Below are 26,622 nucleotides of genomic sequence, written 5' to 3' on the forward strand. Positions count from 1 at the left end.
GTGCAGGACGTCTCTGTCGGTGGAAGTGAAGGTGACGGTGGCATTGAACTTCTATGCCACCGGCTCCTTCCAATACGCTGCTGGGGACATAGCAAACATCTCCCAGTACGGCGCGCATCGCTGCATCCGCCAGGTGACCGAAGCACTGTTCAGAAGGAGAAGCCAATTCATCTCCTTCCCCATGGCCCTGGAGAGCCAGCATCAGCGCGCATTGGGATTTTCCAGACTCGGGGAATTCCCCTTGGTGCAGGGCGCCATTGACTGTACGCATGTGGCTTTGCGGGCCCCTCTGGAGCATGGCGAGCAGTATCGCAACAGGAAGGGCTACCATTCTCTGAATGTGCAGCTGGTCTGTGACCACAAGCAGCGCATCATGGCAGTCAATGCCAGCTTCCCAGGCAGCAGCCACGATGCCTTTATCCTGCGGCAGAGTACTGTGCATGACATGTTCCAGGCACAGCCTCCCCCAAGAGGATGGCTACTCGGGGACAAAGGCTATCCTTTGTGCACCTGGCTCATGACCCCGCTCCGCGCGCCCAGGACCGCTGCTGAAGAGGCCTACAACGAGAGCCATCAAACCACCCGCAACATCATCGAGCTAACTATTGGGGTCCTCAAGCAGCGGTTCCGCTGCCTTGATCGCTCCGGAGGAGCTCTCCAGTATTCGCCGGACCGGGTCTCCCAATTTGTGGTGGTTTGCTGCATGCTACACAACCTGGCTATCCGCAGGACTCAGGCACTGCCACCTGACGTTGGACCAGCACCTCAGGAGGAGGAGCAGGAGGAGCATGAGGAGGAGGAGGAGCAGGAGTACGTTCCCAGGAGGGAGCGACCAGGGCCAAGGGCCGCACGACGCCACCTTATTACACGGTACTTCTAAGCCCCCTGTCAGGGAATGGCCAGGGGCCATGAGGGAAGATGAATGCAGCCGCTCCGCAAGCCCTCAGCCGGCGAAGCCAACAAACACTAAGAAGAACAACCATGGAGACTGCATGAATAAAGATAATTTTTTATTACACAAAAATGAAAAGCCCTTCCCACATGAATCCCCAAAAACAATAAACGGGCCCCACAAAAAGCCCAACAAACGACTCACTCCCACAAACTGGGGAGGAGCCACTCCACCTTTCTTCAAACCGGGCCTCAACGTCGGCCTAACGCAAAAAATAAGCCCTCCAACAACACAACCATGGGCAAAATAAAGATGGCCACCGCCATATAAAAGGAAAGCTGGCCACACCCTCTACTGAGTGGCCCGCGAGGGCGAGACCTTGCCCAGCCTTTTGCCTCCCCTGCCCGGCCTGCTGCTCCTTCGCAAGCTCTGCCCAGTGGCTGCTGCGAGGCTGGGGGAAGGTGCCTGAGGCTCAGATGCCCTTCCGCCAGATGCCGCTGGGGGGCGGCCTACACGGCGTTTGGGCCTCGAGGGGCCGTCTGCTGAGTGGCGCACCTGAGCCTGGCCACCATCAGCTGCAGCCGCTTGCCCTTGATGCCCCAGTGGGGGAATGGCGGCGACGGATGGCGCAATGTGGGCCAGCTGGCGTCTGGGATGCGCTGGCTGGTGCTGTGGCGCGGTGGCACTCGGCCGGGCCCGCACTGCAGGATCCGCAACAATCAGCCGAGGGGTGGCTTGCTGGGATGGTCCAGCGCGGCGGCTGCCCTGGCGATGCCTGCCTGAGACAGCGCGTGTGGCAGCAGTGAGTGCCCCTGTTGTCCTGGTGTGCGCGCGCATCACATCCGCCAGGGTCTTGACGGCATCAGTCAGCATGCGGCCACTCGCGGCAGTTGCTGCCCCGAACTCGCGCACACTGGTCGCCAGCGACTCGATGGCCTCAGGCATGCGCCCCACCACGCTCATGAGCTCCGTGTGGCGCCGGTCCGAATCCTCGGCCATCTTATCCAGCTTCCGCACCTCCTCCGAGGTGAAGGTGTTCGGACTGGAGTCGCGACTCTCCCGCTGGGGAGGAGGGGGCCGAACTAAGGGACCCTTGCCACGTTGGTGGCGGCGAGTGTGCCGATCAGCAGCACTCCCCTCTGATCCTTCCCCCCTTTGGGGGGAAGGCCGCGGGCCACGCGCACGGCTCCTGGGTGGCTGGACGCCACTGGTCCCAGGAGCTGCATTGCCCTGCGACAGTTCCTCCAGGCACTCGTCCAGTGAGGAGGTGTCAAGCATTTCCTCCTCTCCTGCGGGACGTGACTGTTCCCCCGATGGTCCGGCTTGCTCCTCCTCCTCCTCCTGCTCGGAGGTGCTGTCACTGGCAGCTTCAGGGTCCTGGTCGTCACCAGCTGAAAGCAGGAATGCACAAGAGTAGCTTCAGAGTGAGGAGACGGCGTCAGCGAGGGAGTTAGGACTGGTGGCATTCAGCGCATTGGTGGGACAGTGGCAAAGGAGGTAGCTCGGATGGGCCAGTGCGACGCGAGAGGGCCAAAAGGCGAGGTCCTTACCATTGCCAGGCAGTGGAGGGTCGGATACTCCGCACGCTGTGGGGACGATCACACGGGCTCCCATGAGCACACACACGCGCTCCTCCAGCCGAGTGAGCTTCTGCAGCTTGGCGCGGCCACCCCTGGCACGGGCCTGGCGATTAAAGGCTACTTTAGCCTGCAAGAGAAAGGACGGGCTGTAAGTGCGCAGTGTAGCCCTGATGTAGTGTGCACTGCCTCCCATGGTGGAATAGCTTGGCCAGAGTGAAGCCCTGATGTAGTGTGCACTGCCTCCCATGGTGGAATAGCTTGGCCAGAGTGAAGCCCTGATGTAGTGTGCACAGCCTCCCATGGTGGAATAGCTTGGCCAAAGTGTAGAGTGCCGAATGGCCATTTGATGCTCATGACTGTCCCAATGCTGCTGGCTGAGGGCTGGCCAATAGGACTTTCAGCTCCCTTTGCCCATCATGTCAGGTGTACATGCAAGAATGAGGAGGAGACTGGAAAGGCTACTCACCTTGACAATCCTGGTCAGGTCGTTGTATTTTTTACGACATTGTTTGTGGGTCCTGGGGGCATCGCCGGTGAACGTCACCCTCTGGGCGATCTGCTTCCAGGCTTTGGTGTAGTCGTGGTGGGTTGGATTCCTCCCACTCTCTGGGAACAAGATCTTGCGCCTCACCTCCAGAGCTGTGACCATTATGTCCAGATCACCCTCTGAGAAGCGCAGGGCACGCTGACGGGCCTTCTCTGGCGTTGCCAAAACTCCCTGGGGCTGAGCAGCAGTGTTGAGGCCTCTTTGCAAGGCTGCAGTGTGCAGGGCGTGGCAGCAGACCAATTCGTCCCTTCCCCCTTTAAGAGCTGGTCGGCGCCACGGGGTCTGCTGTCAGTCCAAAAATGACCGCACCCGCGCTGCGCCCCGCCTGGGCGCTATTCCTCTGGACCGCCGGCTTAGCGCCTAAAGATAGTAGTGGAACGCCTCTTTTAGCGCTCCACCAACCTCTTAGGGCGAAGCCACTGAATTCCCGGCAACGGGGCGCTACTTTGGGGCGGGCGCTAACTTCGGGCGGGCGCTAAGGTTAGCGCCCCAAAACTGCCTATACTGAAAATCTAGCCCATAGAGTCATAGAGTAATACAGCATGGATAGAGACCCTTCGGCCCATCGTGTCCGCACCGGCCATCAAGCCCTGTCTAATCTAATCCCATATTCCAGCATTTGGCCCGTAGCCTTGTATGCTATGGCATTTCAAGTGCACATCCAAATGCTTCTTAAATGTTGTGAGGGTTTCTGCCTCCACAACCCTTTCAGGCAGTGAGTTCCAGACTCCAACCACCCTCTGGGTGAAAAAGTTCTTTCTCAAATCCCCTCTAAACCTCCCGCCCTTTACCTTGAATCTATGCCCCCTAGTTATTGACCCCTCCACTAAGGGAAAAAGCTCCTCAGCATCCATCCTATCTATGCCCCTCATAATTTTGTACACCTCAATCATGTCCCCCCTCAGCCTCCTCTGCTCCAAGGAAAACAAACCCAATCTGCCCAGTCTCTCTTCATAGCTGAAGCGCTCCAGCCCTGGTAACATCCTGGTGAACCTCCTCTGCACCCTCTCTAACGCGATCACATCCTTCCTGTAGTGTGGCGACCAGAACTGCACACAGTATTCCAGCTGTGGCCTAACCAGTGTTTTATACAGCTCCATCATAACCTCCTTGCTCTTATATTCAATGCCTCGGCTAATGAAGGCAAGTATCCCATATGCCTTTTTTACCACCTTATCCACCTGTTCCGCCGCCTTCAGGGATCTGTGTACTTGCACACCCAGATCCCTCTGACCCTCCGTCTTGCCTAGGGTCTTTCCATTCATTGTGTATTCCTTTGCCTTGTTAGTCCCCCCAAAGTGCATCACCTCGCACTTTTCCGGGTTAAATTCCATTTGCCACTGTTCCGCCCATCTGACCAACCCATCTATATCGTCCTGCAGACTGAGGCTACCCTCCTCGCTATTTACCACCCTACCAATTTTTGTATCATCCGCGAACTTACTGATCATACCCTTTACATTCATATCCAAGTCATTAATGTAGACCACAAACAGCAAGGGACCCAGCACCGATCCCTGTGGTACCCCACTGGCCACAGGCTTCCAGTCACAAAAACAACCTTCGACCATCACCCTCTGCCTTCTGCCACTAAGCCAGTTTTGTATCCAATGTGCCAAGGCACCCTGGATTCCATGGGCTCTTACCTTCTTGACCAGTCTCCTGTGCGGGACTTTATCGAAGGCCTTACTGAAATCCATGTATACCACATCCACTGCGTTACCCTCATCCACACACCTAGTCACCCCCTCAAAAAATTCAATCAAATTAGTCAGACATGATCTTCCCTTGACAAAGCCATGTTGACTATCCCTGATTAATCCTCGCCTCTCCAAGTGGAGACAAATTTTGTCCCTCAGGATTTTTTCCAATAATTTTCCTACCGCTGATGTTAGGCTCACTGGCCTGTAGTTCCCCGGTTTTTCCCTACTACCCTTCTTGAATAATGGTACTACATTAGCGGTTCTCCAGTCCTCTGGCACATCCCCTGTGGCCAGAGAGGTCCTGAATATATGTGTTAGAGCCCCCGCAATCTCCTCCTTTGCCTCACACAGCAGCCTGGGATACATTTCATCCGGGCCTGGGGATTTATCCATTTTTAGGCCAGCTAAAACCGCCAATACCTCCTCCCTCTCGATGTTAATATGTTCGAGCATATCACAGTCCCCCCGCCCTATTTCTATGTCTACATCGTCCTTCTCCATAGTGAAAACAGATGCAAAAAATTCATTTAGAACCCCTCCTACATCTTCCGGCTCCACACACAGATTGCCACTTTTGTCCCTAATGGGCCCTATTTTTTCCCTAGTTATCCTCTTACCCTTAATATACTTATAAAACATCTTCGGATTTTCCTTTATTTTGCTCGCCAGTGTTATTTCATGGCCCCTCCTTGATCTCCTAATTTCTTTTTTAAGTATCCCCCTGCACTTTTTGTACTCCTCTAGGGCTTCCTCCGTCTTTAGCCTTTTGTATCTACCAAAAGCCATCCATTCTCGTACATCCCCTGACATCCAAGGTTCCCTGTGGTTTTTGGAACCACCCTTGACCTTTACGGGAACATGTTGCCATTGTATGATCTCAATCTCCCTTCTGAAAGCCTCCCATTGCTCCGATGCGGATTTTCCTACAAGTAGCTGATCCCAGTCCATTTTGGCCAGATCCTGCCTTATCCTATTAAAATCGGCCTTCCCCCAATTTAGAACCTTTATTTCCGGCCCATCCCTGTCCTTTTCCATGACCACCTTAAATCTTACCATATTATGGTCACTGTCACCAAAGTGCTCACCTACTAGCACTTTTTCCACTTGGCCGGCCACATTCCCTAGAATTAGGTCCAGTACCGCCCCCTCTCTTGTAGGACTCCCATCCATCTTATTACAAATGCTCCTCGCATTAAGACACAAAGCCTTCAGGCTTGTTTTTTTAACGCTCTTAGACCTATTAGAATTATTATTTACTGTGGCCATGTTTGATTTAAACCGTTGATTTCCCTGACTGCCACTTTTGTTTTTCTCCTTCCTATCTTTTGCTTTTATCCTTGTTTCCCTTTCCTCTGTCTCCCTGCTCAGGTTCCCAACCCCCTGCCATTTTAGTTTAAACCCTCCCCCACCGCACTAGCAAACACTCCCCCTAGGACATTGGTTCCAGCCCTGCCCAGGTGCAAACCGTCCGGTTTGAACTGGTCCCACCTCCCCCAGAACCGGTTCCAATGTCCCAGGAACTTGAATCCCTCCCCCTGGCACCATTCCTCTAGCCATGTATTCATCTGAAGTATCCTTCTATTTCTACTCTGACTAGCACATGGCACTGGTAGCAATCCTGAGATTACTACCTTTGAGGTCCTGTTTTTTAATTTATCTCCTAACTCCCAAAAAGCTGTTGAGGCTGGGGGTCAATTGAAAATTTCAAAATTGAGATTGATAGATTTTTTTTAGGCAAGGCATTAAGAGAGATGGAACTTCGGCAGGTAGATGGACTTAAGATACAGCCATGATCTAACTGAATGATGGGGCAGACTCGAGGAGCTGAATGGGCAACTCCTGTCCCTACGGTGCTATGAGCACGACAGGAGACCCACGGGGAATCGTCACCATCAGGTAAGCGGTGGTGGAGGGAGTAGTGGATCGAAGTCGGGGTTGGGAAGCCTGGGACCCTGGGTTTCCTTGTGGGGCCCGAAGGATCACTCCTGCTCCTTCTGGTCCACAAGGAAACCGTCAAAAAGCTGTGAAGTTCTGGCCCTGGATTCTCTTGGTGTGGAGATGCCGGAGTTGGACTGGGGTGGACAAATGTAAGAAGTCACACAACACCAGGTTATAGTCCAACAGCTTTATTTGAAATCACAAGCTTTCGGAGCGCTGCTCCTTCTTCAGGTGAAGTGGAGAAATGCATAAAGACACAGCTTATATAGTCAGAGAATCATGTCAGATTCTCTTGGCAGCAGTTCTCCCGGGAGAGGTTCGCACTCTGCACCACTCACGCCGCCCAAGGTTAAAATCGAGTTGCGGTCCGAATGATGTCATTGGACCACGACTTTTACATTTTAATGAGGCACTCTAGGGCGAGGGCCTCACAGGCTGTCTGATTAAATGGTGTGAAGCGAGAGTGCAGAGTGGACAAGATTGGATTGTTTGTTGCTGACATTAAAATCGGAGCTTTAGTGTCAGCATCAAACACTCCCAGGGCAGGTACTGCGTAGAATCATAGAATCATAGAAAAGGAGGCCATTCAGCCCATCGTGCCTGTGCTTGCTCTGTGAAAGAGCAATCCAGTTAGTCCCATTCCCTTGCTCTTTCCCCATATCCCTGCAAATTTCTCCCCCTTCAAATATTTATCCAATTCCCTTTTAAAAGTTATTATTGAATCTGCTTAAACCACCCTTTCAGGCAGTACATTCCAGAACATAACTCACTGCCTAAATAAATTCTCCTCATCTCCCCTTTGTTCTTTTGCCAATTATCTTAAATCTGTAGCGACCCTCCTGCCAGTGGAAACAGTTTCTCCCTACTTACTCCATCAAAACCCTTCATGATTTTGAACATCTCTATTAGCCTTCTCTGCTGTAAAGAAAACAACCCCAGTTTCTCTAGTCTCGCCATGTAAGAACTCAATCAAGTTTCTCAGACACGATTTGACTTTAACAAATCCATGTTGGCTGTCACTTATTAACCCATGTCATTCCAAGTGACAATTAATTTTGTCTCGGATTATTGTCTCAAAGTTTCCCCACCGCTGACGTTAGGCTAACTGGCCTGTAGTTGGGTTTATCCCTCGTCCCTTTCTTGAACAGGGATGTAATATTTGCAACCCTCCAGTCCTCTGGCACCACCCCCATATCCAAGGAGGGTTCGAAGATTGTGGCCAGAGCCTCCACTGTTTCCACCCTTACTTCTCTCAGAAACTCAGGAGACATCCCATCCAGACCGATGACTTTTCTACTTTGAGCGCTGCCAACCTTTTCAGTATCTCCTCATTATCTATTTTTATCCTATCTAATCTCACTATTGCCTCCTTCTTTACTGCTACATTGGCAGCATCTCCTTCTTTAGAGAAGACCGATGCAAAGTCCTCATTTAGAACCTCAGCCATGCTCTCTGCCTCCACAAGAAGATCTCCTTTTTGATCGATAATTGGTGTCACCCTTCCATTGAATATCAGCAATCTCACCTCCGACTCCCAATCTCACCTCCGACTCCCAATCTCACCTCCGACTCCCAATCTCACCTCCGACTCCCAATCTCACCTCCGACTCCCAATCTCACCTCCGACTCCCAATCTCACCTCCGACTCCCAATCTCACCTCCGACTCCCAATCTGCCTCCGAATCCCAATCTCACCTCCGACTCCCAATCTCACCTCCGACTCCCAATCTGCCTCCGAATCCCAATCTCACCTCCGACTCCCAATCTCACCTCCGACTCCCAATCTCACCTCCGACTCCCAATCTCACCTTCGACTCCCAAACTCACCTCCGACTCCCAATCTGCCTCCGAATCCCAATCTCACCAATGTCCTTCTTAGTGCCTTGAGGAAAGCAGGAGTGAAAAGTGGAATTGAAGAAAAATGCTGATACATGAGGATGGGTGTATTGCAAGATCTAACAGTGCGGGTTAGATACAGAGTAAAGCTCCCTCTGCACTGTCCCATCAAACACTCCCCGGGCAGGTACAGCACGGGTTAGATACAGAGTAAAGCCCCCTCTGCACTGTCCCATCAAACACTCCCAGGGCAGGTACAGCACGGGGTTAAATACAGAGTAAAGCTCCCTCTACACTGTCCCATCAAACACCCCCAGGGCAGGTACAGCACGGGTTAGATACAGAGTAAAGCTCCCTCTACACTGTCCCATCAAACACCCCCAGGGCAGGTACAGCACGGGTTAGATACAGAGTAAAGCTCCCTCTACACTGTCCCATCAAACACTCCCAGGGCAGGTACAGCACGGGGTTAAATACAGAGTAAAGACCCCTCTACACTGTCCCATCAAACACCCCCAGGGCAGGTACAGCACGGGTTAGATACAGAGTAAAGACCCCTCTACACTGTCCCATCAAACACTCCCAGGGCAGGTACAGAACGGGTTAGATATAGAGTAAAGCTCCCTCTGTACTGTCCCATCAAACACCCCAAGGGCAGGTACAGCACGGGTTAGATACAGAGTAAAGCTCCCTCTGCACTGTCCCATCAAACACTCCCAGGGCAGGTACATCACGGGTTAGATACAGAGTAAAGCTCCCTCTGCACTGTCCCATCAAACACTCCCAGGGCAGGTACAGAACGGGTTAGATACAGAGTAAAGCTCCCTCTACACTGTCCCATCAAACACTCCCAGGGCAGGTACAGCACGGGTTAGATACAGAGTAAAGCTCCCTCTCCACTGTCCCATCAAACACTCCTAGGGCAGGTACAGCACGGGTTAGATACATAGTAAAGCTCCCTCTGCACTGTCCCATCAAACACTCCCAGGGCAGGTACAGCACAGGTTAGATACAGAGTAAAGCTCCCTCTGCACTGTCCCATCAAACACTCCCAGGGCAGGTACAGAACGGGTTAGATACAGAGTAAAGCTCCCTCTACACTGTCCCATCAAACACTCCCAGGGCAGGTACAGCACGGGTTAGATACAGAGTAAAGCTCCCTCTACATTGTCCCATCAAACACTCCCAGGGCAGGTACAGCATGGGTTAGATCCAGAGTAAAGCACCCTCTACACTGTCCCATCAAACACTCCCAGGGCAGGTACAGCACGGGTTCGGTTCAGAGTAAAGCTTCCTCTACACTGTCTCAGCAAACACTCCCAGGGCAGGTACAGTACGGGTTAGATACAGAGTAAAGCTCCCTCTACACTGTCGCATCAAACACTCGCAGAGGATGTACAGAACGGGTTAGATACAGAGTAAAGCTCCCTCCACGCTGTCCCATCAAACACTCCCAGGGCAGGTACAGCACGGGTTCAGTACAGAGTAAAGCTTCCTCTACACTGTCTCAGCAAACACTCCCAGGGCAGGTACAGTACGGGTTAGATACAGAGTAAAGCTCCCTCTACACTGTCACATCAAACACTCCCAGGGGAGGTACAGAACGGGTTAGATACAGAGTAAAGCTACCTCTACACTGTCCCATCAAACACTCCCAGTAGTCTGAAATGGAGAATTGTGCTTGACCAGTGCTTGAGGTCTGCTCAGCTGAGGTTTTGACTGAAATGCAGAGATAGCTGAGGGTGTACATGAACTAGACTGGTGATACTAGGATGTTGGGTGCTTGATTTGTAGCTTCATGGTGTTATGAAGATTCCCAGTGAGTTGAGTTGGGATGCTCCCTCTCCCCTCACTTGGAGAGTTCTTTATTTTGATCAGACTGCGGAAGTGTTGCTGAGCTGAGGCAGCAGCTGGCCTTCACTGGGATGGGCCGTAAAGTGGGCAGATCTTAACTTTCCCGCTTGTGCTGGGAATGAACGTTGCAAACTCTGCTTTCGGTAAGTTTATGGGCCTGTACGTTAGTGAGGTTTGCTGCTGTTGCTGTGGATGTTAGCCTGTCTGACTGATGGGTAAGCTTCAAATTTCACCACCCAAAGACCCGGCGCTAAGTTGTAGCATCTGTGCCCACCCTCACACCCTTTGATTTCTCCCTGTTATCCCCTCAGAAAGCCCTGGTCGCCCTATCACAAAGCTTTGGGTGGTTACCCAGTCACACAGCTTTTTCCAGATCACTTTACGCAGTTACTAATCTGTTCTCAGACCACACTGAACTCTGTGCAGTTTGAGCTATGGGCGGGTGGAGCTGAAACCTGCCAAATTCGGATAGAAGTTATTCATGCCACCGCTCCGGACTGAATTCAATCCCAAGCTCTAAAGGTCAAATGGCAGACTTTATAACTCAATGTTGTACACTGGGTTTGAGCCTGTTTATATCTATCTATCTATCTTTCTATATATATAAAAGACTATGTCTGTCTGTCTGTCTGTTCTCTATACGCTCGAAAGTTATAGAGCGTACCTACACGCGCATCACATCAAAAGAAAGCTTACGATTACGGACCGGTCATAGGCATATTTACTTTTCCGTCAGACAAAAATCGTGCCCACGGTATCCAAAAAACGTTCAAAATTCCGCTCATTAAATGGGAAAAGTTCCGCTCATTTGCTCATTAGCATTGAGTGACGTGAAGGTTGACAAATCGTGCGGTCGAGTGACCTGACAGTTGGCCGACCGACGGTTGACCAATCGCTGCGTCACGGGGGCGGGTTCATTGCGCGTGCGGGCGGGCCATCCTACAGTTGAGTGTTGAGTGACTTGACGATTGACCAATCCTACAGTTCAGTGACCTGACGGTTGACGCGTGTGTGGGCGGGCCTTATCATTCTGAACCGAGGTGAGTGGCCGCCATCTTGATTCTTCACAATTTTTTACCCACACTTTCTGTGTGTTAGGGAACTAAGGAAAATAACAATTTATTTGAGTTTTAAATTGTATTTAGCAACAGTAGGAAATGAAGTGATCCACTGCCCTTCGCCCGGAGGCTCGCCTACTTTGACGGCCATTTCGAGCGGCTGTGCCGGCGCCGGGCGCGGCCTAGCAGCCCGGGAATCCTGGGCTTTGAGTTGCGGGCCGTGCCGGGAGCCGCCGCACACAAAACTTCCCCGCGGCGTCAACAGCCCCGCCCCAGAGCCCGACCCAAAGCCACCGGGTCACCGGCCACGGCGGGCCGTGCCGGGAGCTGCCGCGCACAAAACTTCCCCGCAGCATCAACAGCCCCGCCCCAGAGCCCGACCCATAGCCACCAGGTCACCGGCCGCGGCGGGCCGTGCCGGGAGCTGCCGCGCACAGAAACTCCCCGCGGCGTCAACAGCCCCGCCCGAGAGCCCGACCCAAAGCCATCAGGTGAGCGACCGCGATGGCCCAGTCTCTCTCTCTCACACTCCAATCTCTCTCTCTCTCACACTCCCAATCTCTCTCTCTCTCACACTCCCAATCTCTCTCTCTCACACTCCCAATCTCTCTCTCTCTCACACTCCCAATCTCTCTCTCTCTCACACTCCCAATCTCCCTCTCTCTCACACTCCCAGTCTCTCTCTCTCTCACACTCCCAATCTCTCTCTCTCTCACACTCCCAATCTCTCTCTCTCTCACACTCCCAATCTCTGTCTCTCTCTCACACTCCCAATCTCTCTCTCTCTCTCACTCCCAATCTCTCTCTCTCTCACACTCCCAATCTCTCTCTCTCTCACACTCCCAATCTCTCTCTCTCTCACACTCCCAATCTCTCTCTCTCTCTCACTCCCAATCTCTCTCTGTCTCTCTCACACTCCCAGTCTCTCTCTCTCTCTCACTCCCACACTCCCAGTCTCTCTCTCTCTCTCTCTCACACTCCCAATCTCTCTCTCTCACACTCCCAATCTCTCTCTCTCTCACACTCCCAATCTCTCTCTCTCTCACACTCCCAATCTCTCTCTCTCTCACTCCCAATCTCGCTCTCTCTCACACTCCCAATCTATCTCTCACACTCCCAATCTCTCTCTCTCTCACACTCTCAATCTCTTTCACACTCCCAATCTCTCTCTCTCTTTCACACTCCCAATCTCTCCTTCTCACACTCCCAGTCTCTCTCTCTCTCACACTCCCAGTCTCTCTCTCTCTCTCACTCCCAGTCTCTCTCTCACACTCCCAATCTCTCTCTCTCTCACACTCCCAATCTCTCTCTCTCTCTCAATCCCAATCTCTCTCTCTCTCACACTCCCAATCTCTCTCTGTCTCTCTCACACTCCCAGTCTCTCTCTCTCTCTCTCTCTCTCTCACACACTCCCAGTCTCTCTCTCTCTCTCTCACTCCCACACTCCCAGTCTCTCTCTCTCACTCCCAATCTCTCTCTCTCTCACACTCCCAATCTCTCTCTCTCTCACACTCCCAATCTCTCTCTCTCTCACACTCCCAATCTCTCTCTCTCTCACACTCCCAATCTCTCTCTCTCTCACACTCCCAGTCTCTCTCTCTCACACTCCCAATCTCTCTCTCTCTCTCACTCCCAATCTCTCTCTCTCTCACACTCCCAATCTCTCTCTCTCTCACACTCCCAATCTCTCTCTCTCTCACACTCCCAATCTCTCTCTCTCTCACACTCCCAATCTCTCTCTCTCTCTCACTCCCAATCTCTCTCTCTCTCACACTCCCAATCTCTCTCTGTCTCTCTCACACTCCCAGTCTCTCTCTCTCTCTCACTCCCACACTCCCAGTCTCTCTCTCTCACTCCCAATCTCTCTCTCTCTCACACTCCCAATCTCTCTCTCTCTCACACTCCCAATCTCTCTCTCTCTCACACTCCCAATCTCTCTCTCTCTCACACTCCCAATCTCTCTCTCTCTCACTCCCAATCTCGCTCTCTCTCACACTCCCAATCTCTCTCTCACACTCCCAATCTCTCTCTCTCTCACACTCCCAATCTCTCTCACACTCCCAATCTCTCTCTCTCTCTCACACTCCCAATCTCTCCTTCTCACACTCCCAGTCTCTCTCTCTCTCACACTCCCAGTCTCTCTCTCTCTCTCACTCCCAGTCTCTCTCTCACACTCCCAATCTCTCTCTCTCTCACACTCCCAATCTCTCTCTCTCTCACACTCCCAATCTCTCTCTCTCTCTCACTCCCAATCTCTCTCTCTCTCACACTCCCAATCTCTCTCTCTCTCTCTCACACTCCCAGTCTCTCTCTCTCTCTCTCTCACACACTCCCAGTCTCTCTCTCTCTCTCTCACTCCCACACTCCCAGTCTCTCTCTCTCACTCCAATCTCTCTCTCTCTCACACTCCCAATCTCTCTCTCTCTCACACTCCCAATCTCTCTCTCTCTCACACTCCCAATCTCTCTCTCTCTCACACTCCCAATCTCTCTCTCTCTCACTCCCAATCTCGCTCTCTCTCACACTCCCAATCTCTCTCTCACACTCCCAATCTCTCTCTCTCTCACACTCCCAATCTCTCTCACACTCCCAATCTCTCTCTCTCTCTCACACTCCCAATCTCTCCTTCTCACACTCCCAGTCTCTCTCTCTCTCACACTCCCAGTCTCTCTCTCTCTCTCACTCCCAGTCTCTCTCTCACACTCCCAATCTCTCTCTCTCTCACACTCCCAATCTCTCTCTCTCTCACACTCCCAATCTCTCTCTCTCTCTCACTCCCAATCTCTCTCTCTCTCACACTCCCAATCTCTCTCTCTCTCTCTCACACTCCCAGTCTCTCTCTCTCTCACACACTCCCAGTCTCTCTCTCTCTCTCTCACTCCCACACTCCAGTCTCTCTCTCTCACTCCCAATCTCTCTCTCTCTCACACTCCCAATCTCTCTCTCTCTCACACTCCCAATCTCTCTCTCTCTCACACTCCCAATCTCTCTCTCTCTCACACTCCCAATCTCTCTCTCTCTCACACTCCCAATCTCTCTCTCTCTCACACTCCCAATCTCTCTCTCTCTCTCACTCCCAATCTCTCTCTCTCTCTCACTCCCAATCTCTCTCTCTCTCACACTCCCAATCTCTCTCTGTCTCTCTCACACTCCCAGTCTCTCACACTCCCAATCCCTCTCTCTCTCACGCTCCCAATCTCTCTCTCTCACACTCCCAATCTCTCTCTCTCACACTCCCAATCTCTCTCTCTCACACTACCAATCTCTCTCTCTCACACTCCCAATCTCTCTCTCTCTCTCACACTCCCAATCTCTCTCTCTCACACTCCCAATCCCTCTCTCTCACACTCCCAATCCCTCTCTCTCACACTCCCAATCTCTCTCTCTCACACTCCCAATCTCTCTCTCTCACACTCCCAGTCTCTCTCTCTCTCACACTCCCAATCTCTCTCTCTCACACTCCCAATCTCTCTCTCTCACACTCCCAATCTCTCTCTCTCACACTCCCAATCTCTCTCTCTCTCTCACTCCCAATCTCTCTCTCTCACACTCCCAATCTCTCTCTCTCTCTCACTCCCAATCTCTCTCTCTCTCACACTCCCAATCTCTCTCTCTCTCACACTCCCAATCTCTCTCTCTCACACTCCCAATCTCTCTCTCTCACACTCCCAACCCCTCTCTCTCACACTCCCAATCTCTCTCTCTCACACTCCCAATCTCTCTCTCTCACACTCCCAATCCCTCTCTCTCACACTCCCAATCCCTCTCTCTCACACTCCCAATCTCTCTCTCTCTCACACTCCCAATCTCTCTCTCTCTCACACTCCCAATCTCTCTCTCTCTCACTCCCAATCTCTCTCTCTCACTCCCAATCTCTCTCTCTCTCACACTCCCAATCTCTCTCTCTCTCACACTCCCAATCTCTCTCTCACACTCCCAATCTGCTCTCTCTCTCCTTCCCTCTCTCTCTCTCTCCTTCCCTCTCTCTCTCTCTCCTTCCCTCTCTCTCTCCTTCCCTCTCTCTCTCTCTCTCCTTCCCTCTCTCTCTCTCCTTCCCTCTGCCTGCCCTCTCATCCTCCCCTCTCTCCCCCTCTCCTCCCTCCCCCACCTTCTCCCCCCTCCCTTCCCTACCCCCCCTTCCCTCCCCCCTCCCCTCTCCCCCCTCCTGCTCCCCCCTTCCCTCCCTCCCCCTCCCCCCTTCCCTCCCCCCTTCCCCTCCCCCTTCCTCCCCCTTCCCTTCCTCCCCCTTCCCTTCCTCCCCTTCCCTTCCTCCCCCTTCCCTTCCTCCCCCTTCCCCTTCTCCCCTTCCCTTCCTCCCCCTTCCCCCCAGTCGCTCTCTCTCTTCCCCCCCAGTCTCTCGCTCTCTCTCTTCCCCCCAGTCTCTCGCTCTCTCTCTTCCCCCCAGTCTCTCGCTCTCTCTCTTCCCCCCAGTCTCTCGCTCTCTCTTCCCCCGTCTCTCGCTCTCTCTCTTCCCCCCCATCTCTCGCTCTCTCTCTTCCCCCCCAGTCTCTCGCTCTCTTCCCCCGTCGCTCTCTCTCTTCCCCCCCAGTCGCGCTCACTCCCCCCGTCTCTTGTTCTCTCTCTTCCCCTAGTCGCTCTCTCTCTTCCCCCAGTCGCTCTCTCTCTTCCCCCCAACTCGCTCTCTCTCTCTTCCAACAACAACATGCCCTCAAAAAAGCCTCGGCACCGCCGGGCACCCCCAGCTAGTCTATATATATATAAAACGGTTGGTCCGTCTGTCTTTCTGTCTGTTTGTCTTTCTGTCTTTCTGTCTGTTTGTCTGTCTGTCCGTCTATACAATCAAAAGTTATAGAGCGTACCTACACACATGTTATATCAAAAGAAAGCTTATCATTAGGGGAGTCTAATAGGCATATTTACTTTTTGGTCAGACAAAAATTGTTCAGACAGTATACAAAAAAGTTTCAAAAAATGGCAACATTCCGCTCATTAGCGTTGAGTGACGTGATGGTTGGCCAATCGTACAGGGGATTAACCTGATGGTTGACCAATCGGTGCGTCACGGGGGGCGTTTCATTGTGTGTGTGGGCGGGCCTAATCCTTCTGAGCTGAGGTGAGTGGCCGCCATCTTTATTCCTAACTGTTCATTTATTTTTCCCACTTTCTGCGTGTTTATTTTCAAATATAGATTTCCAGCAAAAAAAAAGTTGCTTTTAAAACACAATTAAATTGTTTTTAAAAAAAAGTTAATTAATTTGTAAATATTTTCTCTAACCTCATTAATTTTCCTACCTTTCACCCTTTTTTTTCCGCTTGACTCGCTACCTCCGCCGGGCGCCGCAACCTTCCAGGGTTACCCCGCCTGCAGGCCTCGCAGCCTCGGCCTCTCCTCCCCAGCCACGCCCGAGCTAAGTAGCTCCCGTCCCGCTCAACAAGCGGCCCGCGATCGCCGCCATCTTTGTAAAGGCTGGCGGGGCGGGACTGAGCCGAGCGTAGCCACCGCCGCCATCTTTGTAAAGGATGGCGGGGCGGTACGGAGCTCCGCGGAGCCATCGCCAGCACTGGGCTCGGGTGCTTTGTGGCCTGCGGCCGAACGGCGGCTGCGGAGCTCGGGCTGCCCGGGGCGCTGGGCTCAGCTGGGCCATGTCAGTGCGAGTGCCCGAGGCCCCGGGGCCCAGCCTTCTCCAACCGCCGGCAGCACAACTCTCAACACTGGCAGAGGGGAGAGGGTCTGCTGGCTCCCCCCCTCCCTTTCCCCCCCTTTCCCCCTCCTTCCCCCACACCCCCTTCCCCCCACACCCCCTTTCCTTCCCCCCTTCCCCTTCCCACCCCCCCTTTCCCCCCTTCCCCCACCCCTTCTTCCCCCCACCTCTTCCCCCACCCCCTCCCCCCACCCCCCCTTCCCCCCCACCCCCCATCCCCCCACCCCTTCTTCCCCCCACCCCTTCTTCCCCCCACCTCTTCTTCCCCCCACCCCTTCTTCCCCCCCACCCCTTTCCAACCCACCCCTTTCCCCCCACCCCTTTCCACCCACCCCTTTCCACCACCCCTTTCCCCTTTCTCTCCTTCCCTCTCTCTCTCCTTCCCTCTCTGTCTCTCTCTCCTTCCCTCTGTCTCTGTCTCTCTCTCCCGCTCTCTCCCTCTCTCTCTGTCTCTCTCTCATTCCCTCTCTCTCTCCTTCGCTCTCTGTCTCTCTCTCCTTCCCTCTGTCTCTCCTTCCCTCTCTCTCTCCATCCCTCTCTCTCTCTCCTTCCCTCGCTCTCTCTCTCCTTCCCCCCCTCTCTCCTTCCCCCCCTCTCTCTCTGTCTGGCACAGGGTTCTTGAGTTCCCTCGGCACCGCCGGGCACTCCAGCTAGCATATAATAAATCTCAACCGTCTTGTAATACAGGATAAGCAGTGTGGTGTTATCAGTTGTTCCAATCAGATTCAGGCACCTAGAGGGGGGACAGAATTTCAACCTGCTCAGGGGAGACCGGGCAGGGGGGTCAGTTAAGATGGAGTGGGAGACTCGCCAGCTGCTCTGATCTGGCTGACTGCAATGTTAAATTGCTGGCGCCAAGGATATCTGCCTGAAACCAGTGGGGTCCTTGTTTAAATAGACACATCGGGCAGGATTTTCATTGGGCTGTGGAGGCGGGATTGGAGGCGTGTGGGGGGTTAAAATCGCAAAATCGGGGGGGCATGAACCCATCCCGCCCCCAACCCGCCTCCATGCCAGTTTCAAAGGAGGCGGATACCCGACCTGTGCTGGGAGCCGCCTCCCCGAGGCAGGAAGGGGATTAGTGCCAATTAACTGTCTGTTAACAGGCAGTTTTTGGCCTAATCCCTATTTTTATTCCTAAAGTGTGGGATTCCCGACGGCTCCAAACCACGCCAAGTTAGCGAGGCGGACCGTCGGGCTGAAGGGCTTGGAGGGGTCGAGATGTCTGGTGTTCAGGTGAGTGATGGGTGCATGAGTGCAGAGGTAAGTGTGTTTGGTGTGTGTATAAAGTGTTTAAAGAAGTTTTACTTACCTTGACTTACCTTTACAGTCTTCCTTCAGGTCTCGGGAGTCCCTCATCTCACCGGCACAGAAAGCAGAATGGCCGCGAGCTGTCAAAAGTTGCAGCATTCAGCTTTCTGTTCTAGAGAGATCTCTAAATCAGCCTGAGAGGAAGGAATTAACTTAGAGTACAGATTGTCAGTGTTTTGACAGCTTCAAAGAGCTGTCAAGTGCTGATATTTCATCTGTCAAAAGCTCTTGACAGATGAAATGTCAATCTGTGACATCACCTGTTGCCGGGTGGCCCTTAATTGGCCTGCTGAGCCCGCTGGGCGGGCTCAACAAGGTCAATCAAATGAAAATCGAGTGGGTTGGCCACAACTCGATGGAGGCAGAACTACAACCCCAAAAGTTGTAGTCCCGACTCCTGCACGCCTCCAGTATCAAAGTCCAGCCCATCGGATCCAGATGATGTCCTGGGGCCTGGACTGCAATATTAACCCCCAGACCACTGTGGGGAAACCCTCATGGTTACTCCAGACCCGCCCCCCCCACCCGACCATGATCCTCTCCAGACTCCATTGGTCCCCCTTCCCCCACTCCCTTTCCTGACCACTGACCTAGGTGGCAGCCATTGCGAAAGTAAGAGGATAAGGATAAATAAACAGGCACAAGTCCATTCTCCTAGGATTAATCTGTTATTTACCAAAGCCCAGCGGAAAACAAGGTCGTGCAAAGTCTAAGAGGAGCCACGTGCACAGGATATTATCCTGACACACACAAATTAATCATCTTTTAAAAATAGGAACTTATTCACTCAATCACGTAAGTCGATGTTTTTCCACATATTCTTGCCCCCTCCCCCCGCACTGAGTGGCAGCCTCTCCCTGGAACCATCTGAGCAAAGCAGCTTTTGTCTTTGTTTTTATATCATTTTAAGTAGCTGGGTATTAAAATAGAATTAACCACCTGTGTCTCTGCATTGTTTTTAATCAATTATCAATTTCCCTTTGTTCTGTGAATAATTAAACAGCTGACTGGCTACAATAGAAATAACCTTCATCGCTGTTAACTATTCCTCTGACATCTCTTGTCAATTGATTTGCTTTTGGTGTGATGGACCAGACTAATGTGTCATTGCTAATGGTTGTCTGGTAGAAATTCAGGAAATAAAATACGACGGTCACCGGGTGAGCTACAGACTCTTTAAACAGTCACTCCAGTTGTACGTGATGTCAATGACCATAGGCTCTGTGGTATTTTACCTATGCGTCTGCTTCTTTTATTTGTAGATAAATCTGGTCAGTAGTTAGTCTAGGCTAGTCCTTGTCAATATGTTGGCCTATAAATTCGTTAGCCCCCCGAAAAGGGGCACGTAGATCGTGATGCGTGGTCACCCCGCACCTGTTCAGAGGAACGCAGGCAGCATGCGAACTTTGTGCTGCCTGCTCATTTTCATGATCGCGGTGTTCAGCCCAGCGCTGAACACACTGCTGAGTGGCTGAACACTCAGCAGGGGGACCCAAGTTTGTGCAGGGCTAGCACCAATTAAAGCTAGCCTGTGCTGCTTAAAGGCAGTCTGCACCTCTTAAAGGGGAGGTGCACTCTGCCTGCAGCAGCTCATTGAACTGGCTGGGTGTGCAAGAACAACAACTAATGATGGTACAACAGAGGAGAGAGCATGCACCTAAGTTCTCAGACGTAACACTGGAGGCCTTGATGCAGGAGGTGGATAAGAGGAGATAGGTCCTGTTTCCACAGGGGACTAGGAGGCCCTCCAGGCAAAATCGGTAATGGGCGCAGATAACCATAGCTGTCAATGGCAGCAGTGTAGCCCCGAGGACCTGGAAACAGTGCAGGAAGAAGTTTAATGACCTCACATGAGTGACCAAGGTCAGTGAATGCATCTTCAAATGCCATATCCCACCATCTGCAACACTAGCCTCACACACTGCTCAATGCACCACACTCCCATCACTCACCTACCAACAATCTCCATCAATCACGACTCACACCTTACATTAATAGATTCACCTCACCTTCATACACTTACCACTGCTGCATGCCTCACACCCACATCTCACAGCTTGCACACACTGTCAACTATTCAACCATGATAGGCACATCACCCAAACACATTACACCACACTCACTGACACTTCCCGCTCTCATGCAGAACAAGGTGGCTCACAATCAGAGCCATCAGGGGCTAGCCGAAGGGACACAGGTGTACCTGCATAATTTTATCCCCATGGAGGAGACGGTGCTGGCCATTCTTGGCAGGGGCACGGCTGAGCCCGTAGCCAGTGGTGGGGCTGAAGTAATCCAAGATGACGGTATCCTCATACCTAATCCTCCTTCTCACATCCCACAATCTCTCCTGATTTACAAGCTGCCGATGGTGTAAGCTTGCACATCTTGCTTTCCCCCCCTCCCCTCACCACAACCCTACCCTTGTGACTTTCTCATTTCAGAGACCAGAAAAATCCAGCCTGCTCAGCCAGTGGTGCAAGAAGAAGAGGGAGAGGAGAGTGATGATGAAGAAGAAACACCATCACTCGATCTGACACACGCAGCCACCAGCTCAGATACTGGCACTGTGCGAAGTTTAGAGGATAGCTTTTAGAGGTGGGATCTGAGCGTGGTGAGTCACCGGGCACAAGTGGGCTGCAGCCATTACAGGGGGAAAGGGTAGCTCAGGTGCCAGCTCCCCAGAGGGTGAGGTCTCACATGGGTTCTGCTGCACAGGACTCAGATGAAGACTTTGATGGGGCGGCCTACAGAAGAACGCTGATGGGTCTGCACAATGAAATGTTTGGTGCATTGGCAGGCCTGCCAGAAAGCCTGAGTGCAATGTCAAGGAGCATGGAGGATTCCAGCACCAACCTTGCACAGGGCTTTGGATCTTGGAGCCCATCCTTTCCAGCGTGCAAGAGGCGGGCAGATCCATTAGCACACTTGTAGACCCAACCATGATGCAGTCTGATGGCCGATGTCTCAGCTTCCACTGTAGCACAAGCAGAAGCCACCCAACGTCTGAGTGCTGCCACGCAAGCTCAGACTGCTGCCATTGTGATTGCGTTTACCAGTGTGGAATGGATCTTGCAGGGACCAGCAATTTGTCCTCCAACAGCCCCGGGGGAGTGGCTGTGGATCCATGGAACAGGAACCTGCTGTCCTTTCTCAGGCTGACAGCTTTCGTCCTCTCACCACTGCCGCTCCGCCAGTGCCCTTGCTGCTGCCTGTCAGCCAGCCAGCCCAGACCGCTGCCGCCCATGCCGAGACGGTGCAGTCCGCAGCCGGGCCTTCTAGGCCTAGAGCTGCTCGAGGTCGTCCTGCAAGGGCATCTGCAGTCTCCCGCACTGAAAGTCAGCAGCCTTCCACCAGCCATGCTGCAGCCACTGGGGTAGCACTTCGCAGGAGCACTAGGCGCACGCACCCAGCACCGACGTTAACGCCCTCACCAAGATGGCATTCAGTGCAGCACGCACCAGAAGTGTCACAAAACCGCACCCGTAGCAACGAAAAATCAGGCTAGGGAGCCGAATTTTTGGCCTGTTGTATCTCCTGGATTGCCAGGAGATGTAATGACATTAGGCATGCTCTCCAGTGATCAGTTTACAGTGGTTGGGGATACTGTTAGACCTGAGCTACACTAAAGCAGAGAGTAATACGTGCAACTTTCAGTTTGTTAGAGGTGTTTATGAAAATTGTCATCAAGGTGTTGGAGCTAGCCAGCATTGTAACCCTGTCTGCTAGCCCATGTATAAGAGGAACATCTCAGCTCTCTCCCCACGCCCAGCACTCCCCTCCCTCCCACCCCGAGATTTCTCCCTTCCTTTGGGAGCTTCCATTTTGGAGTGTGTTGGAAACAGAGTCCCGCTCAGTTAATTGGTGCGTTTGCATTTTGAGGGACAGCCGTCAACAGCAGAGAACTGTTCGAGCGTGATTTATGTTCAAAAAGAGTAGCACAGATTCAAGCACATTTAAACAGCAGGGTGATTTATGAACTTGAACTGCTGGTGTGGACCTTCACCCACTGGGAAGGCATATCGGGAATTCAGGCTTCCACTGTGATTTCCCATCCATTTGGAAACGTGTTTATCTTTAAGGGTGAGATATATCAAAATAGGTGATACATTTAAACCAAAATAAAGTCATAAGAAAAGTCACAGCAGAGAAAAGCCATTCAGCCTCTCAAATGTCCCTATCCAAATAAACAACTCATAATCCGAAAGAAAAATCTGAAATAAAAACAGAAAATGCTGGAAACACTCAGCAGGTCAGGCAGCATCTGTGGAGAGAGAAACAGAGTTAACGTTTCAGGTCGGTGACCTTTCATCAGAACTCTTAATCCAAATGAGTTAGACTTGATAGATCTGTTAACAGTTGTATACTTCTGTAAACTAAACACTATATCCAAATGCTTGGTGCCATAGGATCACAGAATTTCACAGTATAGAAGGAGACCATTTGGCCCATCATGCTTGTGCCAGCTCTCTTAGTTCCATTCCCCAACCTTTTCCCCATGCCCTTTAAAAAATGTATTTTGCAATTATTTTTCCATTTCCCTTTTAAAAGCCATGATGGATTCTGTTTCACCATTGTTTCTGGTAGGGCAAAAGTCCTAATAATCCTCTACATGAAAAAAATCCTCTCTAGTCGCCAACTCACTTACCAGTGGAAATAGATATTTGCAATTCACCTTACAAAACCCCTCATAATTTTGAATTGTCCTCTTCACTTTTTCTATTCTAGTGAAAAAAAAAGCACTTTCTCCAGTATCTCCTCATAACTAAAGGGTAGTATCATCCTGGTAAATCTCTTCTGTACCCTCTCCATGCTTCTTAAAGAAGGATGTCTAAAACTAGACACAATGGCCTAGAAATTCAGTTGGGCGCGCCAGCCGTTAGCGCCTTAGGAGGAGTAGATCTCGAGCGCTAGGCGCTTAGCGCCCGGGCGCAGCGCGATCTGCGCCTCGCCCCAACTTCAGTAGACATTTAGCGCCGGTGCAAAGTCTTAGCGCGCCCTGCTGCGCGCGCAGATCATGACGTCATTTCGTCGTGCAACGCCCTTTGTGCGCCCGGAACCGGAACTTCACTCGCACCGCCCCATTGTGCGCTGGCCGGCCCTAACGACTGTGAAGTGGAACGGTACACAGCCGAGGCGGGCCGCGGGGAGCGCAAATTAAAGGGCACTCCTGCAGTAGATAAGGCAGCCGTTTTGCAACACTCCTTCTTGTGGAGGAGGAGGAGGAGGAGGAGTTGTTGTTGTTGTTGGTGGTGGTGGTGTTGTGCCGGTACCACATAACAAACTGATGGAGAGAAGCCCTCCCCAACAACACAAATACAGCAGTCTCGGCCTTTCAAAAAACCAAATCCACCCTCCCCCTTTAAGAGCTCACCGGAGCCAGAGTGTCTGCCGTCAATCAGCAGCTCGCCGCACCTGCCCTGCGCCCACCTTCCGGTGTTAGCGCCCGGGCCGCCGGCTTAGCGCCTAAAGAGAGCCGTGCATCGCCAGTTTTAGCGCTCGAGCAAACTCTTAGGGCGAAGCTAATGAATATCGGGGAAGTGGCCTCGAATTTGCGCCGGGCGCAAACTTTAGTGGCCGCCCGACTTTACCGCCCCAAAAGTGGCTATAATGAATTTCTAGGCCAATATTCTAAATGCTGTCATAACATTTTTGGAATGTTACAAATAAGGTTGACGAGCTACAGGTGCAAGTTGCCACATGGGGTGATGATATAGTGGCTGTAACAAAGACCTGGCTTATACTTAGGCAGGAATGGGAACTAAACATTCCTGGCTACAAATTGTCTACAAGAGGTATAGGGAAGGAACAAATACAGGAGAGAGGTTGGCAGTATTGATCAAGGATAATATTACAGTTCTACAGAGGGACAATATACTAGATGGTTCAAAGACTGAATCTATTTGGCTAGAGTTAAGGAGCCATTGCATTGCAGGGTGTTTACTATAGACCCCCAAATAGTGAGAAGGAGATAGAGGAGCAAATCTGTAGACTAATTTCAGAGAAATGTAAAAATAATAGAGCAGTAAAAGTAGGTGACTTCAATTACCCTAATATACACTGGGGGGAGAAAACAGTGTAAAGGGCAAGGAGAGTAAAGAATTCCTAAAATGTGTACAGGAGAACTTCCTTGATCAGTCTGTTTTGAGCCCAATGAGGAAGGAAGCAGTGCTGGATCTAGTTCTGGGAATGAAGTGGGGTAAGTGGAGGGTGTTTCAGTGGAAGAACATCTGGGTAATAGTGATCATAATATAATTAGGTTTAAAGCAGTTATGGAAAGCGACAAAAAAAATCAACCGAGTAAATGTCCAACTGGAAGAGAGCCAATTTCAGTGATTTGAGAAGGGATCTAGCACAGGTGAATTGGAGACATAGATTGGCCAGGAAAACTGTAAATGAGCAATGGCAGTCCTTCAAGGAGGAAATAGTTTGGGTATAAACCAAGCATATTCCCATAAGGAGGAAAGATGGGGTATCCAAAGCTAGAGCTCCCTAGATGACAAAGGAAATAGAGGTTAGAATAAAACAGGAAATGGAGGTTTATGACAAATGTCAGGTACAGAATACAATCAAAAAACAGACAGAATACAGAGAGTGCAGAGGGGAATTGATAAAGGAAATAAGAAGGGCAGAGAGAGAGTGTGAGAAAGGTTTAGCAGGTAACATAAAGGGATCCCAAAAATGGTGGGGCTGATTAGAGACAAAAAAGAAAATCTTGTGAAGGCAGAGGGCATGAATGATTCTTTGCATCTGTCTTCACAAAAGAAGAGGATGAAGTTAATGTTGCAGTAGCGGGGGGAGGAGGTGGGTAGAGATATTGGATAGGATAAAAAAGATAGAAAGGAGGTACTAAATAGGTTGGCATCACTCAAAATTAACAAGTCACCCAGTCCTGATGGGATGCATCCTAGGCTGCTGAAGGAAGATAGGGTGGAGATAGCAGAGGCTCTGACCACAATCTTTCAATCCTCCTTGGATTTGGGAGGGATGCCAGAGGACTGGACAGAGCTCAGCAGACCAATCCTTGACACAGAGATGGGGGAAGGACCAGAGTATCTTCCTGATTTGTTATTTTCTCTGGAGAGCTCTCTCTCTCACCTATCAGAATGAAGCACAGAAGCACAGATAAATCACTTTCTCTAAGCTGTTAGAGCAAGAAGAAAAGATTTCAGGCTGAGCTATGAAAGTGTGTGGCTTGTAATCAAGGAACTCAAAACCAGTTAGCTTAGGGGCAGCTAATGTATGCATGAATTTTGCCCAGAATAGTGGCATTTTTTAATGGTATGTGCAATGGTAGGAAATAAGAAGAATTATTTGCATTTGTATACTACCTTTCTCCACCTCAGCGCTTTACAGTCAATGAAGTAGATTTTAAAATGCAGTCACTAATGTAATTTAAGAAAAGCTATATAGATGCATCTCACTGGAAACTGTATATTATTCATTCATATATTACATGTAAAATAAACCAATTTGTTGATTTATAATCGAGCCTCATCTCACCAGAATGCTTTTCAGCCTGACTTCCTTAGTGACAGGAGAACACAAAGGGCACGTGAAAGAAGAGGTGTATGTTACAATTCCTGGCGTGTTATTATTTAACTAGATATTGAGCAGTGAAGATGCAGGAGGCTGTGGTCTGAGAAGTGACGCTGAATCTAAGAGAGTTTCTCGTGTGGCCCCGTGAAATTTGTGACAACTGCTCAATCAATGATCTGGTATAGGTATAGGCTTAGTATTATGTCTTTGTTTTGGTTATCTATACCAGTATTTATAAAACCATATCTTTATCAAGTTAGCTTCCCACTTGTGTGAAAACCATGGCAAAATATTCATTTGGTATTTCTGCCATTCCTTCAAGACAGTGCACAATTAAAATCCTTTCACTACTTCTCATGTCATTCCCTTCCAGTCTTCCTTCATATTTGTCTAATTATTTTTGCTTTTCTATATTGTCTATATGTGCTTGATTTCCTTTTGATGTTTAGCCCTAGGTATGGCATATGTCTCTTTCTAAGTCTCATTTTAATTTTAATTTCTCCACTCATTTTGTACATTATTTAAAATTTATCAACATGATACCAGGAATAGAGGACTTCAGTTACATGGTGAGAGAAGCTTGCCTTAAAGCAGAGAAGGCTAAGGGGAGATTTAATAGAGGTGTTCAAAATTATAAGGGGTTTTAATACAGTAGATAGGGAGAAACTGTTTCCAGTGGCAGGAGGGTCGGTAACCAGAGA

The 26,622-nt window shown here is 51.0% G+C and overlaps 1 protein-coding gene across 3 annotated transcripts in view; it reads left to right on the plus strand.

Annotated features, from left to right (window-relative positions):
- Positions 1–26,622, plus strand: part of ftcd (formimidoyltransferase cyclodeaminase) — a 230,332-nt gene that overhangs the window by 13,341 nt on the left and 190,369 nt on the right. The gene's annotated exons all lie outside the window — the stretch shown is intronic.

This window comes from Somniosus microcephalus, chromosome 4 (genome assembly GCF_052327205.1).
Source record: "Somniosus microcephalus isolate GS21.2 chromosome 4, FLI_Smic_1.0, whole genome shotgun sequence".
In the NCBI taxonomy this organism is placed as follows: Eukaryota; Metazoa; Chordata; class Chondrichthyes; order Squaliformes; family Somniosidae; genus Somniosus; species Somniosus microcephalus.